The following is a 17929-nucleotide window of genomic DNA, read 5'->3' on the forward strand; positions in this document are numbered from 1 at the left end:
TCTGCAATTTATAGCTGAAAATCTGCTATTGCAGTAGTTCTTTTAAAAAGTCAATCCAGACTTCGACGGGGTGTCAGAAATTCATTTGGAGTTCGATATGTGTAAATGAACTATGAAACCACACTAAATTTAACGTTTCGGACGCATTGGAAAAGTCAGTTTTTTGAAAAAAATATCATTTTCAAAAAGTTGACCACCAAAACCTGAAATCATAATTTTTCAAATAGAGGGTCGAAATGAGATTTAAAAGCCATAAAATCACACAAAATATGTTAACACCCTAAAATCAACATTACGGATCTGTTGACAAAGTCACATTTTTCATTTGAGGCTGTTTCAACCAAATATGGGTCCCATACTCATATTTCTAATTTTCCAACTTTCCAATCAATAGGTTGAAATGAGCTCGGGTGCACCGAGACCCAAACCAAAGGTCTACCTAGAATAAAATTGATATTCTAGAGCTGTTGGCGCAGTCCATTCAGTCATTCGTCGTACATATCAAAAGATATTCACATAAGTTCAAAATAAGGCTATCGAAGCCATCAAAAACTACAATATCTCATAAATGGTATCAAAATGCATCAGACATCATGCCAATTACCCCCACACCCCACAAATACTATAATGCAATTGCGAGAAGGGGTAAAAAAGTTAAATCATACAAAATCACAGATTTTACATATTTCATCAAATTTTTAGATCGTTACAATGAACCAAATTATAAAATGATCATAATAGGAAATTTGTTTAGGTCAATAAAATGATCATAATATGAAATTTGTTTAGGTTAACTGGTCATGAAATGACCAGTGGTCCAAACCTGAACCAATTGTTTTGAAAAGGGCCACCCAATGTCCTTTTCCCTCAAATAAATTTATCTTGTCTCCTAAATTGTAAATTGGACCCTAAATTGTAAATAGGCCATAATATTAAAGACCCAATTGAGATAAATGGAGGAATTGGCCACAAGAGAGGAGCTGACTCTTACGAGTCAAGAAGTTACTCCTAGTGTCCACCGAAGTGGTCTGTCTTGAATTTTTGTTCCCTAACTTAAGTATTTGATTTTGAATTTTTATCCTTCAAAATGTGTGGGCTTACATTTTCGTTCCTACTAAATACATTCAATTATTTGCTTATAAGCAGTATTTCTAGTCAATAGTGTAGGTTCATTATTTTAAAATGTCATGAACGCCAGTCTTATGGACAAGGTTTGAACGTTTGCATTATGGGTCACATATCTAAAGTTTTAACTTTTACCTATAAGGCAGAACTTCTGGTCAATTATGCGGGTTCACTATCTTGAAATGTTAGAAACATCTACCTTATGGGAAAGAGTTAGTATCATGACCAAGCCGACACCCCACAATAGAAATTTGATCGGAAAGGAGAGAAATTAGATAAACATGAGACATCTAGATCAAGCTATAATACTCGTAATAACGTAAATATCAAAAGAAATAAATTAATTCCCAAAACCTGATATCATAAGTGTAAAGTGTATTTGGTACAATATGAAAAATATGAAATATATAAGTCTATCTCTAAAAGTAAGTATAGGCAAAGTAAGATAGGAGGAGGTCTGAAATCTGCTCGAACGTTGCTCACCAGTACCTCAAAATTGGACTCTCACCGCATAAGATCAGCCGCCGTGGATCACACTTATACTGGATATACACCATAAGGACACAAAAGTACGAGCGAGTATGGTACTTGTACTCTATAGGTATCATAAACCACATGGGCAAAGTAGAAAGCTAAACAAGTAAAAAATACTATGATCACGCAAACCTGCATACAGAAAGATTTCAAATGATAGTTCACACCGCCTCCACAAATAATTCTACAATATAATACATCTAAGGAATAACTACACACAAAAGAATAAAGAAATTAAGTACAAGTAAGCATAGAAGTGGAAGTGCTAATGGAGCAAATTCAATGCAATGCAATGATGGTAGGATAGTAATATAAGCCATTGCATGACTTTCATATACACCTTCAAAGTCTCAGTGCTTCGGATAGAATCCGGAGGGGGGGGGGTGTTCACATCCCATATAATCTCGCAACTCAATATCTCAATCATCTTGTCATCAAAATACGTCGATTAAGAACTTTCAAAATGTCACTATCACCTTGCCGATAAATAACCTCAGTCAAGGTTATATAAAATGTTTTGATCAATCTTGCTGGCAAGTTACCTAAGCCAAGGGTTTTTTAAAATGCCTCTTTTAAAATCAGTTGTTCATAGAAGTATCAATATCTCATGAATATGTGTGTATGAAATGAGAATGTGATGCTCACACCATATTAGTATTAAAATGTTAATCAATTTAATACGAGTATAAATGAGCTTGGAATCAATTTAACATGTCAATAATTCATGATATAAGCTCTCGCAAAGTACCACATGAATAATATATTTACGTAAGACCCTAATAATATCATTTCAAACCCCTTATTCAGGCATCACTATAATGACAGAGACAAATGATGTTCAAATAAGGCCTGTAATATCTATTCAAACCCCCGCACATTCCTCATAATAATAATAATAATGACATTTAATATATAAATAAGGCCTACAATGTCAAATAAAGCCCCTACACGGGCATCTCACTACATATAACCTCTCAAGTCAACAACAATATGCTTATAATCACCCATACGGGCAAATGACAATAATAATAATCTCAAATATAATTTTTCGTCTAATTTTCAACCTATAGCATGCTTTAGAAGAATGGTTAACTATCCAACCTAGTATGAAGAAACTTAAGTCATAACCTATCTCGAAAAGCCAAAATTCAATCCTATACCCTTTACCATGAAGCCTTTTCTTTACAAGCAACCTCAAAATGAACTAAATCTATTAAAAACATAATCTATATGTCAAAAGGAAACTAATGATACCAACATTGACTGTACTTACATCAAATCTTAAAGTTCAAAAAATAAGTTCAAAATCTAAAGGGATAAATATGAAATTTTATTTAGAAACACGTTTCTCATATTGAGAGGAGTTTAAATTTGAAAACTCATGTAAAAACGAGGTCAAGTTGTCCTTCAAATTGAAGAAAAATTAATTTAGAGCTTACCGGGTAAAAACCCTTAAAAATTATTTTGAAATCAAGTTTTTAAAGATATTTAGAAGGTAGGATCAATATGAATTCATGAAAATATGAGTTAAGGGATTACCAAGCACGAATAATGAAAAACCTCTTTGAAGTCTCCTTTTCTGAAGCTCCCAAGTCCAAGAATGATAAAAATCATGAAAATGATCTATATGAACTATTCAAGTGAACAAGACCTCATAATCACGAGGGTCAACATTGACTGACATTATATTAGTCATCACGATTGCAGAGAAGGGCCTCACGATCACAATGGTTAAACCCAACCTAGTCCATCTAATTAACTATTGGGATCATGGTACCCTCATTATATGATTACGATGAAGATAATAACCAAGTCTCATGATTATAACATGTGGTCCACAGGATAGTGATTAAGGAACCTGATTGCACTAGAAAACTACACCAACAGTTTTGGAATCTTAGAGAAATTGCCCCAATTAGATCTTTGGAATTCATTGGGGACCGCATATAAATAAACTAGATAGGCTAATAGGCTATTATTGATGTTCTAAATTCAATGAACCTGTTAGATTTATGAAAATAGATCGTATACAATATTTTAGCCCCCAAGACCGCTTTAGGCTTAATTTGGCTAATTTCTGTAAAAAGGATCAAAATAAAATACATGCTTAGGATCCTAATTACCTATGATCCTAAAACAAAATTGGCATTTCCAGATCTAAATAAGATTATCCAAATCACCATCCAATCTTAAAACACTAAATGTTGATCAAAGTCAAAATCATGGCTTCATAAGCTTCTAAAAGCCTCAAACTCATCAAATCACTCCTGAACGCATCGAAGACCGTGCCAAACAACCCCACAACTCATGAATAATATATGACAACAAAGCGAAGGGAAAAAATAATCAAAACACATAAAAATATGAAATTCACAGACATGGTTGTTAAAGTTAGAATGTCTGTCTTATGAACAAAATTTATAAAGCGGAGCCAAAAAATAAATACCACGCTTTATGAAGGACATTTTATATGAAATTTTTTATGGAATACAAAATATTTATACCAATACATTTTAGAAAAAAACTTAACCCTTACAAGTTGGGTCATTAAACCCATTTAATTCTTCCATATTTAGCCCAAGCCGAAGTCATATTTTTGCCTGGTATTCAGCACAAACAACCTATATATAGGACGAGGAAAACAAATTATGTATTTATTTTCATATAAGTTTATCATTTCACTATGATAAATAAAAAGGGTTTGGTATAACAATATAGTCTTAGAAATTTCTTCTTATCGGCAAAATTTTGCTACCAATTCTTGTGTATGTATGGGGATATATCAAGAAATTAACACTTTATTTGTGGTGTCAATGGGCACCATAGACTTTATTTGTGATGTTCAAAAATTGTAACATTGAGCTGCAACAAATTTTTGGATAGTACAATATAATTTGAGTACACAAAAGATGAAAAAAGAATGCGCCCAATATAAATTATGCTGCAAAATTATGCCATAAAAGAAACTTCAGAATTGGGTAAAAATGTTACGGCATATCTAGGAAACCTATGGGATAGATTCACTAGAACAGTGGTCATGCAAAGTGACATTGTCCTTTTTGTAAATTCAAGTGGATGGATAGAGTTTATTTTTACCCTTAATTTACCAATTTTTTTTTAAATACATTGTAATGCCCCATAATATTCTAAGCTCAATTCAGCCTTTAGTTGCATGCATAAATGTCCGAGGCTTGAAATTTTTACTAAGTGTTGAGGACTTATTCATTTAAAGACCCCAAGAATTTACAAACATCATTTTGACCTTTCTGACCCTGATACGTTGGTTTTTGAGTTGAAACATGTTTAGGGTTATTAAAGGTATGTCTTGGAAGAGTTTTGGGATTATTGACTGGGATTTGAGGCGTGATTGGATAGCAGAGTCAGAGAGCCCTCGCGATAAGACCGTTCTGTACTGGTCATTCCACTGAAGAAAGGTTTGCGACATGGGGGTGGCTCCACCGGAGCAAGGTTCATGGCGTGGGGGTCATTCCACCAAAGTAAGGTTCGCGGTGAACTAGAGTTGTACTTCTAGCTTCTTGGTTAATTAGATCAAGGGGAAATTGGGTCTTTTTTCCTCAACCCAAGTCATCCATAACATGATTTTTAACATTTCAAGGGGCAGTATTTGCCCATTACCCTCAAAATTTCTCACTAGAAACCCTTCTCCTTTCCTAAGAACAAAGTTCAAGCCTTTTCTATCAAGAACAAAAGGATTTAAGTTTCGAATACAAGATTTATTCAAGAATTCATTTAATTAAGGTATGTGGGGTATTCATCAATAGGTTCCTTTCACCTATTGAGCTAAAAACTCCTCTCATTGATTTAAAGTATGAACATTTTCTTCATTATGAAATCTTACATGTTCAACATAAGTTTAATCCTTGCTTTCCCTTAGTAATTAGAATTTAATCCATGTCCTCCTATGATTCCATGTAAATTAGGGTATATAATTCTTTGAATTTCAAGTTCCTATGTATATTTAAATTTATTCCATGTTAACTCATCCAATTCATGCATTAATGTAAGTGTGTATAGTAACTATCCATGTTTAACTCATTCCCATGTTCCAACTCACGAAATTCATTAGTTTAATGAAATGTCTTATGTTTTGGGTCTTTGAACTATGACGTTATAGCACAGTTTTAGTATTGTTATCGAAGTTTGTAATCATTCAGTGCTGGCGGGTTATGAACACCCGATACCTATGTGCTTACGTACGTTTCAAACCTTCCAAGTAATGACTCAGTTAAACTATAAATCTTATCATTTACTCAGTTGTTATGATCATGTTGAGCACTATCAGTTATTATGTTCTATTAAACTTAAGTCAATACTAGTGTCAGTTTAGTTGGGAGTAGGATTTAGCACCGAGTGAACCCACGGATGGAGGATCACTTGCTAGTAAAGGGTGTGACACTAAGTAGAAATCCCTAAGTTCCAAAACTACGCAGCTAGTGTAGGTTTGAGATGTCTTCTTGCCAGTTGAGGGTCGACACATATCTCATAGGAGCACATGGCAGAAGAGGGTGACTCCCTAGGCTTACTGTAGTACCCCGTATTTTTCCTAGATTAATTTCATCCCTAGAAGGTTAAGGATTAGCTTCTAAAATGAATACCTTTTTATTTCATGTGGTATTTTCAAGATTTAGACTTTTCATTATGGGGGAAATTGAATAAGCACTTTATGCTCATTATTCACAATTCTCTTCAAAAGAAAAACCCTAGAAATGTAACACCCCGCAAATCCTCATCGTCTAAGTCCTTCAAAGCATGCCAAAAGAGGTCTCAGACTTAGAAAATTTTTAGCTATGTGTTAGGACTTAGTCTTTTCTAAAGCCCTCAAACTTTAAGGAATTTATTTATGACCTTCCCAACCTCCGAAAGTTAATTTTTAAGTTGAATCACGACCGAGGAACTCAATAGTACATTTTGGGTGAGTTTCGAAATTTTTGAACAAGTGTAAAGGTGTGTTTGGAACTCCATAAAAGCAGTTCAGGGCGATTAGTCTGAGGCGCCCTGCCTAGTCCAATGCTGGGGGGCGAGCACGTGGTGCCTCACCCAAGCAGCATTTCAGAGCCCGCGGCGCCCTGGCCAGTCTGATACGGGTAATTTCTACAGTTTTATTCTGTATTTTCAAGGGTAAATGAGTCCTTTTCCCCGCCCCAATCCATCCAAACACAATATTTAAGCCTATCTAAGCACATTAGGCTTATTTTCATTACTTTTATCTCAAGCAATACCCTAAGAACTCCAAAGATCCTCCTCCAAGAAGTCTATATTCTCCATTGTTACTCCAAGAAAGTTTTAGATTGAGGGTTCCCAAGTAAAGATACTCAAGAATCCATCTTCAAGAACTCGAATAGGATCTGCAAAACCAAGCTTCTTCATCTAGTTCTTCATCCAAGGTATATGGGGTTATGAACAAGGATACTTCTTTCATCCTTGTGCCCAAAACTTATTTTTAAATACCAAATTTATTTGATTTTATGTGATTTCCCATGAAATTAAAGTTAGGGTTTATATCCAATATTTCTATTCATAAGATTATGAGATTTCCATTGATTTAGAAGTTGAATTACATAATTTTGTTCATATTTTCATGCATATTACAGAAATTTTCAGACTTGATGAATTATAAATATTTACATTATCAATCACGAATTTTAAGATGTTTTAACATGAGTTTGATGCTTGGGTCATTAATCCCTAATGAGTATTGCTATTTCAAGATTGATTGTGCTATGAGCACTTTATGACTAGATTCCTTTCAGATTACCGATAAAGATTTGACCTTTTGGTCTTAGAATAGATATGAAATCCACTTTACAGAATTCAAATTGCAGATTTAGCTTTACAGATATACAGTTGGTTTTTATCATAAACCATTAGACTATTTTAAAAGTGGATTTTTATTAGAATGAGCATACAAATTTAATGGGAGTAGTATTTAGCATCGAGATGGGTAAGTTACCGTGGTTTCATATCCCAGAACTATGTGCCAACATAGGATTTAGATTGTTTCCACTTCTACGTGGATGATAGATATGTGATCATTTAGATAGGTTATGCTCCCTGGCAAGAGTATGACTCCTCTCCTCAACGTGAGGATTCTTCTTTAGGGGGAAAAGAACATTTGGCTTCATGAATGCTCACATGATTTATGTCGGTTAAGAGAACCTCCCTACTAGATAACAGAAAAGATTAATAGAAAATCTTTTAGAAAAACTAAGTGTAAAGGCTCACAAACTTACTCAGATATTATTTTACTTAAGATTTCAGATTACAGAATTATAGCTTTTAGTTCCAGACATAAAAAGGTGAGCTTTTTTTCACTTAGCCTATATGATTTGAGAATAGAACAAAAATACAAATTTTAGAACTAAGTGTTATGGCTCACAAGATTTATACTATATGCTTTACTATTCATGATTTATGATCTTCAGATTTCAGATTATTCAAGCCTATGTGAGTCATTTACATTTAGCATGCATGATTTTATAAAATATGATGATAATGTTTTACTAATGCATTCTCCCCCATATACTCAGTACATCCTCAAAGTACTGATCCACATATACGTTTATGTGCTACATTGTCTCATAATATAGGTACAAGTCGTGGTATGTACAATCAAAATTAGACATTTGTAGATTCCAGCCAGCAAATAACAAGTCCTCCTACCTCGGGGACTTTAGTTAGATGTTATTTATATACTTTACTTTCCTATTCCTATGTATTGATTAGTCTTAGTTGGGATCGCATCCTAGATATCTATAGTCAGTATAGAAGAGGCTTCATAGACGTCAGTTAGAGTCAGTTAGAGTCAGTTATATAAATCCAGTCCCTCTTTTTAGACTTTATCAGAACGTATAAGCTGTATCAGTATTGTAATTTCACAGATTCTATCATTTTTATGTTTCCAAATAGCAAACTCAGTCATTTTATATATATATTTATTCAGTTGCTTATGAGTTATGCCAGTAGAAGGGTTAGTTTGGGATCACTTGTGGTCCTAAGCACCGTGTGACATCTCGAGACCATTTTCAATGCATTACACTTGTGTGACATAGTTTAGTGGATCCACACAACCAGTGTTAGTAACTGTGGCAAGGTACTGACACCCTTCCAACTGGGTTACAGGTTAGACCCTGATTAGCTCAAATTGAGGCATGTCGGTTACATGATACCTCCCACAGTTTTTATTAGTATTTAATGTATCTCATTCAGGTTTTTTTGACCAAGTAATCAGATTTTCAGTTGTTCTGATAGTCAGATAATTTTAGTACATACTTTAATTGGTCTTGCATTCTTAGTTTTACATGTTCATGCATTCATGTTTAGTTGCTATATGTATTTTAGTTAGTCCTTATCTCACGTACAAGTACATTTAAAGTATTGATTGCATAATTTTCTCTTGCACTATGTTGTCTTATTACATAGGTTTTGATGTATAGTTTCTCAATCATCCCTAAAAATCTCAGCAGTTCCCTACAGCAGTATTGGTGAGTACTCATAAATCGAGGATATGTCATGTTATTCAAGTTATTTTATTATTTCCTTATGTTCAGTTCAGTTGGAGCTAGTTGGAGGTTTTTCCCATCAACTCCATATGTTTAGAGGATTTTAAATAAACAGTCTAGTTTTCCAGTTTTTATCAGATACTTCAGACATATCATTTTATATAATTTAGTATTTAGGTTAACAGTACCTTATGGGTTTATCTTACACACATTTTATGTCATTATTATTTTATTCAGTGCTCAGAGCAGGTACCTGACCATTGGTTAGCATGGGGTCAATTATAGCCTTAAGCACCATTGTTGCAATGAGGGGGTAGCCTCGTGTTGTGACAAATATTAGTATCATATCTTAAGGTTTTAAAGTGTCCTATAAAGTCTGAAAGTCACGTTGAGTAGAGTCTTATACATATGTGTGAAACATGCCACACTTATGGATAAGAGGCTACGAGACAGTTTTAGAAAAGTTTCCCTTCTTTCAGTATTTATGCCATGCAAAAGAGAATGAGCTCTATTGAATTCCTTTTTCTAAATTATCCATCATTCTGTTTATAGATAATGCCTCCCAGAAAAAACAATGGAAGAAGTAATGGGAATCAGCCCGTACCACCACCTGTTCAGAAAGATCCCTTGAATGACCATGTTTCTCATGTTGAGTTCAGGGCTGCTTTCATGACCTTAGCCCATTCTATAGCTACTCAAAACAGCCAACAGGCTGTTACCCTAACCAATCCAATGGCAAATATAACTGCAGTTAGGATTCAGGATTTTTCTCAGATGATCCCCTTTTGTTATCTTGGTCCAAGTCTGAAAAGGATCCGCAGGAGTTTCTAGATATGGTATATAAGGTGATAGACATCATAGGTGTCACTTTGAATAAGAGTGCAGAGTTGGCTGTATATCAGTTACAGGGAGTAGCTCACACCTGGTTTAAGCAGTAGAATGAGGATAAGGGTATGGAAGCAGAGTCTATGGTGTGGGAAAAGTTTTCCATGACTTTCCTAGATAGGTTCTTCCCACTTGAATTGAGGAAAGATAAGGTTCAGGAGTTCATAAACTTGAAGCAGGGAAGTATAAGCATGAAGGAGTACTCGCTCAAGTTCACTCAGTTGGCAAGGTATGATCATACGATGGTGGCTGACAATAGGTCCAAATGAGTAAGCTCATATCTAATGTATCTAATAGTGTGGTTAAGGAATGTAGGATCACTATGTTGATTATGAAGATATACCTATCTCGACTTATGGTTCATACTCAGCAACTTGAGGAGGAGAAGCTTAAGGAAAAAGAGAGAGAATAAGAGGGCTAGAACAGGTAGTTTCAACTTTTCCCATCTAAGGTTAGAAGGGGGTAACCGCTCTTAGTTCCATTTGAAATTTTTAGCCCCATGTCTATCTTTAGCTAGTGTGCCGATGCTTAAGTTCAGACAGGACAATCAGGCTAGAGAACCAGGCTCTATATCCCAGGGCAGTATGAATAGTGGCTGCACCAATCCACTCTATAGGAAATGTAGTAGGAATCATCATGGTAAATGTAGAGTAGGTAGTTATGTATGTTTTGGATGTAGCAAACCAGGCCATAGATCAGGGATTACCCAAGGGCTGTCCAGTAGGGAAAAGACGTTCAACATCAAGGTCAGTTTAATTTTTCTTTAGCTCCAGTAGGTCGCCCGACTCAGTAGGGTGCCACTTTTAGTGAAACCAATGGTCAGTGCTAGAATAGATTGTATGCTCTCAAGACTCGACATGATGAGAAAAGTTTTCCTGATGTGGTTATGGGTAGTTACAAGTCTTCTATCTTCATGTTTATGCATTGCTAGATCCTGGAGCGTTACTTTCCTTTATGACTCCTTACATAGCTGTAGACTTTGATGTTAGTACCAAAATATTAGTAGAGCCTTTTTTAGTGTCTACCTCAATGGGTAAGTCCATTATAGCTAGATGGGTATATAAAAATTGCCCAGTCACAGTATCTCAGAAAGTTACTTCAGTTGATCTTGTAGAGTTATAGATGACTGATTTTGATGTCATTCGCTGCATGGATTTGCTCCACTCAAGTTATACCTCAGTCGATTGCAAAAATAGAATTATCCCATTTCAGTTTCCTAATGAGCCAATTATCAAATGAAGGGGTAGTACTTTAGTGCATAAGAGTCAGTTTGTGTTTTATCTAAAGGTAAGAAAGATGATATCTAAGGGGTACATTTACCATCTTGTTCAAGTCAACGACTTAGATATTGAGACTCTGAGTCTTGAGTCAGTTTTGGTAGTAAGGAAATTTCCAAATGTATTTCTCGATAACCCTCTAGAAATTCCTCTCGAATGAGAATTGAATTCAGAATAGATAACTTTCTAGACACCCCATCCTATCTCTATTCCATCTTACAAAATGGCTCTAGCTGAGCTCAAAGAGTTGAAGGAACAATTAAAGGATATCTTAGATAACGGTTTCATCAGGCCTAGCATTTCTTTATGGGCTGCTTCAGTTCTATTCATGCGCAAGAAAGACAGTTCTCATAGAATGTGCATCGACTACTGTCAGTTGAATAAAGTCACAATCAAGAATAAATACTCTCTTCCTAGGATTGATGACTTATTCGACCAACTTTAGGGTGCAAGTTATATCTCTAAGATAGACCTCAGATCTGGCTATCATTAGCTAGAGTCAGAGAATGTGACATTTCAAATACAGCCTTCAAAACTCAGTATGGTTACTTTGAATTCCTAGTTATGTCTTTTGGACTAACAAATGACCCTACAACTTTCATGGAGTTGATGAATAGGGTGTTTAAGTAGTACTTGGACATATTTGTCATAGTCTTCATTGATGATATCCTTGTCTATTGCCATAGTGAGAATGATCATGGAGACTATCTGAGGATTGTGTTGTAGACCCTTAAAGATCATTAGTTATTTGCTAGGTTTAGTGAGTGCAAATTTTGGTTGAGACCAGTATCTTTCCTTGGTCATATTATTTATAATGATGACATTTGACTTGATTCTCAAATGATCAAAGCAATGAGAAATTGGCCTAGACCCGTCTCTCCGTCAGATATCAGGAGTTTCTTGGGTTTAGCTGGCTACTATAGATTATTTGTTGAAGGGTTTCTTCTATTTCTTCCCTCATGTCAAGGCTAACCCTGAAAAAGGTTAAATTTCAGTGGTCAGATTCCTGCTAGAAGAGTTTTCAGGAGTTCAAAACTCGACTCACTTCCGCCCTAGTCTTGGCTTTGCTAGATGATGTATATGGGTTTGTAATTTATTGTGATTCTTCCAGAGTGGTTCTAGATTATGTATTGATGCAGAGAGGTAAGGTCATATCCTATGCCTTTAGATAACTTAAGCTTCATGAAAAGAATTATCTGACCCATTATCTTGAGTTGGCAGTTGTGTTTTTTGCCTTAAAACTTTGGAGGCACTATCTTTATGGGCTTCATATTGATGTGTTCACAAACCACATGAGTTTGTAGTAAGTGTTTACAAAGTGTAAGACCCCGCAAATTCATAAGCTTAACTCAGTCCCTAAAAGCTTGCTAAGGGGTCCCAGACTTAGAAAATTCTAGATAAGTATTTAGACTTAGTATTATTTTGGCCTTCGTAAGTTGGAAATGCTATTTCATAACCTCTATGACCTTAAAGTGTCAATCTTTAGGTTGATTCATGATCAGGAATGTCAGTAGGTGTTCCTGGATGAGTTTTTGAATTTTCAGACCTCACCATATTTGGGAATCCAAAATAGTGTATCGACGTGAACTCGGCGTAGCACGTCGGTCATCGTGTTGATTAATATTTTTCTTGACTTCCAATGGAAATTTCTGGTGAACTGACCTGGACTCAACATGGCGCATTGTCATTGCGTCGATGCCAATGACATGGCGCATTGGCCTGCACGTTGATGGTTTAACTTTTAGCTTTTTCTAGAGGGGTAAATGGGTTTTGTCTCACCTTATATCAGCCCTCAAAACATATCATTAATCCATCCAAGAGGCAAAATATACTTATTCTCTCTAGAATTTATCAAGAACAAGCCCTAGTTCATCACATTCAAGATCCAAGACTCAAGGTTTCCACCATTATTCTTCAAGAATTCGCCAACTAAGGTATTTGAAGTGTCCATCCAAGGGTTCCTTCCACCCTTGAAGTCTAAGAAACTCTTTTAAACTTTAAGTAGTTGGAATTTATGACTTCCATGATTGGAATTAAAGTGTATTCATGATTATTATGTGAATTAGATTTCTATTTCATGATTTATTATACATTTTATGTGGAATTGGTTATTATGTGTGTAGATTCATATGAATCCATGTTAAACCCCTTGAAATTGTTAAATTGGAAGTGAATCATGATGCCCTCTTATTATGTGCATATATTATTCTCACCAAGTGCTTGATGAATTGTTTGTGTGAACTAATAAGGGAAAGAAATCATGTCATGCTAGCTTATGTGCAAGTTATACCATGCAAGTGTTTGATAAAATGTCTCTATAGATACATTATGAACAAGTGTGCATTTTATGCTATGCAAGATCATGTGATGCTTTACTTTTCATGCTATCGAGTCCTAGAGGTATTTAATACTCGACAATTTAGCTGTTTACCTAGAGCTAGTGTTAGATACAAAATAATCTCAGTCATGTCATGATCAATAATACTCTTAGTCAGTTACACAACTTAGGAAAACTTAGTAGACTTTGTATTAGTCCAGCTCAGTTCATTATTCAGTTCAGACCTCAGCATTTTCAATCAGTTAACAGAATTCATTAGTATTCCATCAGTCAATAGAACTTAGTGAACTCAGTTCAGTTCAATTAAATAGTATGATCAGCAATAGTTTAGTCCAGCTTAGAATATTTTAGAAGTCAGTCCATTTTTTGTTCAATTGAGAATAGAATTCAACACCGAGTGAACCTAAGGATGTGGACTCACCTGCCAGTAGAGGGTGTGAGCCTTAGAAGAAGTCCTTATGTTCCAAAATTATGTATCCAGCATAGGTTGAGATATCAACCTGCTAGTTGAGGGTTGATGAGGTTATCTACCTGCCAGTTGAGGGTACCACCATTCTCATTTAGAGCATCTTCCAGATGAGGGTGACTTAGCTTGTTTTTACCTGTGGCACGGTACTGAAACCCTTCCAACTGGGGTTATAGGTTGGACCCCAATCTCTATAGAAAAGGGCATATAATTTAGATGATTATCTCCCACAGTCTCAGTTTCAGATTCAGTCTCAGTATAGAACTTAGTTTATTTCTATAGATTCAAGACTGTCAGACACAATTACTCAGCTCAGTACAGAACTCAGTATAGTTCTATAGAATTAGGACTATCAAATATAGTCATTCAGTTATCATTCATTCAGTATTAATATACTCTGATATCAGTTAATATGTATTCAGACTCAGTATTCAGTGTTATGACGATCTCAGTTACAATTACATATTCGTACATGTACTCTCATGTAGTTAGAATTATGTCATTCAGTCAGTATTATTCATGCATATGAATCTATATATTTCAGCCTACCTCACTTAGCATACCAGCACATTCAAAGTACTGACGCATACTTTTTTCTTGCCCTATGATGTTTTATATTATAGATTCAGATGCAAGTCTCCCAAGCACCCTTAGCAGTTCAGATCTTCAGTAGTCAGAGTTAGTGGCAAGTCCTCATAGTTTGAGGACATGATTATTATTTTAGAATTTTAGTTTATTTCAGTAGTCGAAGTTAGTTGGGGACTTGTCCCATCAACTCCACATTTCAGACAGTTTAGAGTCTTTTCAGACTATAGTATCTTTAAAAATATGTATCAGTTTTGGTATTACTATACCACAATTAGATTTATTTTAGTATTGAACCTTATGGCATGTTTTTCACCTAATTTCCATATATTTCAGTGTTATTATTATTCAGTTACTACAGCAGGTCCCAGTCATGGGTTAGCATATGGTCCTTCGGGATTATGAGCATCGTGTAGCGTCTGAGGTACAGACTCGGGGCATTACACAAAGAAAGACCTAAATCTCCGCCAGATAAGATGGTTTGAATTATTGAAAGACTATGATATGAGTGTGTTGTACCATTCGGGCAAGATTAGTGTATTGACAGATTCCCTTCGTAGATTTTCTATGGGTAGTGTTGCCTATATTGAGGATGATAAGAAAGAGTTAGTCCATAAGGTGCATCATCTTGCTAGGCTAGGAGTTTTGTTGGTTGACTCAGCTGAAGGTAGTACATGGGTTCAAAAAGGCTCAGAATCCTCATTGATTGCCGAAGTAAAAGTAAAGAAGGACAGGGATCCTAGTTTGGTTAAGTTGAAGAAGGCGGTTAGAGATTAGAAGGTGGAGGTTTACTCTCAAAGGGGATATGGTGTGCTTCGCTGTCAAGATAGGTTATGTGTTTTGTGTGTTGATGGTTTGAGACACCGAATATTAGCAAAAAATCATGATGTGCGGTATTTTATTCACCCCGGATCCACTAAGATGTACCTTGACTTGAGGAAGTTCTATTAGTAAAGTGGTATGAAGAAATAAATTGCAGATTTTGTGGCTAAGTGTTCGAACTATCAACGATTAAGGTTGAGCAACAAAGGCCTAGTCGTATACTTTAAGAGTTTTGTATCCCTACTTGGAAGTGAGAGGTTGTGAATATGGATTTTGTGATAGGATTGCCTCGTACGCATCATCAACATATTCGATTTGGGTCATTGTTGATAGAATAACCAAGACAGCCTATTTCTTGCTAGTTCATACTTTGTACTGAGTTAAAGATTATTCCTAGAATTATATTAGGGAGTTGGTGAAATTTCATGGAGTCCCATTATCTATTATTTTAGATAGAGGTGCTCAGTTTACTTCTTACTTATGGAAGGCTTTCTAAAAGGGTCATGGTACCCAAGTTCATCTTAGTATAACTTTCTATCCCCAGACAGATTGTTAAGCAAAGAGGACCATTCAGACATTGAAGGATATGTTGAGGGTGTGTGTTGTTGACTTTAAAGGTAGTTGGGATGACCACTTACCTTTGATCGAGTTTGGCTACAACAATAGTTATCACTCTAGTATTCAGATATAGATCTCCTATTGGTTGGTTTGAAATAGGTTAGGCTACTATAGTAGGGCTAGATTCGATGTTTGAGATGATGGAAAAAGTTCAATTAATTTGAGAGAGGCTGAAGACAGCGCAAAGTCATCAGAAATCTTATGCAGATGTGAAGAGAAGGGATCTTGAGTTTGATGTTTGTGACTTGGTCTATTTGAATGTTTTGCCTATGAAAGCAGTGAAGAGATTTTGAAAGAAAGGAAAGATCAGTCCCTGTTATGTTGACCTATATAGAATTTTGAGCCATTTTGAGAAGGTATCTTATGAGCTTGAGTTGATTGCAGATTTGTCATCAGTACCCCCAGCGTTCTATGTTTCTTTGTTAAAGAAATGCATTGGTGATTCAGCTTATATTGTTCCTTTAGAGATTATGGATGTTACAGATGACCTTTCCTATGAAAAAGTCCCAGTTGAGATCCTTGATCGTTAGATTCATAGCCTAAGGAATAAATATGTTTCCTTGGTTAAAGTTCTATAGAGAAAGCAGTTTGTTGAGGGAGTTACTTGGGAAGAAAAAGCCGATATGTGAGCTCGGTTTCCCCATCTTTTCTTCATAAATTCAAACTCATCTTGAGGTAATATTTTTTTAGGTTAACTTTTTCTGATCTCTATTTTAGCTATATAACTATTCTCATGTCACAACATGCATCCATGAAATCAGTTTAGTCCATGTAGCATGTATCATATTTCAAACTAGTTATTTGATCCTATTTCAACTTATCAATATAGACTATTAGTGTCTTAATCAGTTTCATTCAAGATGAATACTCTCAAGGGAGATATTGTAATACCTCATATGGGGGTCCAAGGCTTAAAATTTTTGCTGTGTTGAGGACTCAGTTATTTTAAGACCCCAATACTTAATGTACTTCATTTTCCCTTCTCGACCCTCAGACATTGCTTTTTGAGTTGAAACATGTTTAGGTTTGTTAAAGGTATGTCTCAGGAGAGTTTTGGGATTATCAAATGGGATTCAAAGCATGTTTGGATAGCGGAGTTATAGAGTCCTTGCTGTAAGCCCGTGATGCGTTGGTCATTCCATCGGAGCAAGGTTCGCAGCCCAGGGGTCATTCCACCAGAGCAAGGTTCACGGCGCGCTAGTGTTGTGCATCTAGCTTCTTGGTTAATGAGATTAAGGGGCAATTAGGTCTTTTTCCCTCAACCCAAGTCATCCATAACACGATTTTTAACATTTCAAAGGGCATTATTTGCCCATTACCCTTAACATTTCTCACTAGAAACCCTTCCCCTTTCCCAAGAATAAAGTTTAAGTTTTTCTTCTCATTTCTTCAAGAATCCTTTCAATTAAGGTATATAGGGTAGTCATCAATGGGTTCATTTCGCCCATTGAGCCGAAAAACCCTCTCTTTGATTTAAATTATGAACTTTTCCTTCATTATAAAATTTTACATGTTCAAGATGAGTTTAATCTATGCTTTCCCTTTGTAATTAGAATTTAATCCATCTCCTCCTATTATTTCATGTAAATTAGGGCATGTAATGCTTTGAATTTCAAGTTCCGATGTATATTTAAATTGATTCCATATTAAATCATCCACCAAGTGTGTATATTAACTTTCCATGTTTAACTTATTCCCATGTTCCAACTCACGAAATTCACCAGTTTAATGGAATGTATTATTTTTGAGTCTTTGAACT

Source organism: Capsicum annuum, chromosome 9, assembly GCF_002878395.1.
Source record: "Capsicum annuum cultivar UCD-10X-F1 chromosome 9, UCD10Xv1.1, whole genome shotgun sequence".
Taxonomy (NCBI): domain Eukaryota; kingdom Viridiplantae; phylum Streptophyta; class Magnoliopsida; order Solanales; family Solanaceae; genus Capsicum; species Capsicum annuum.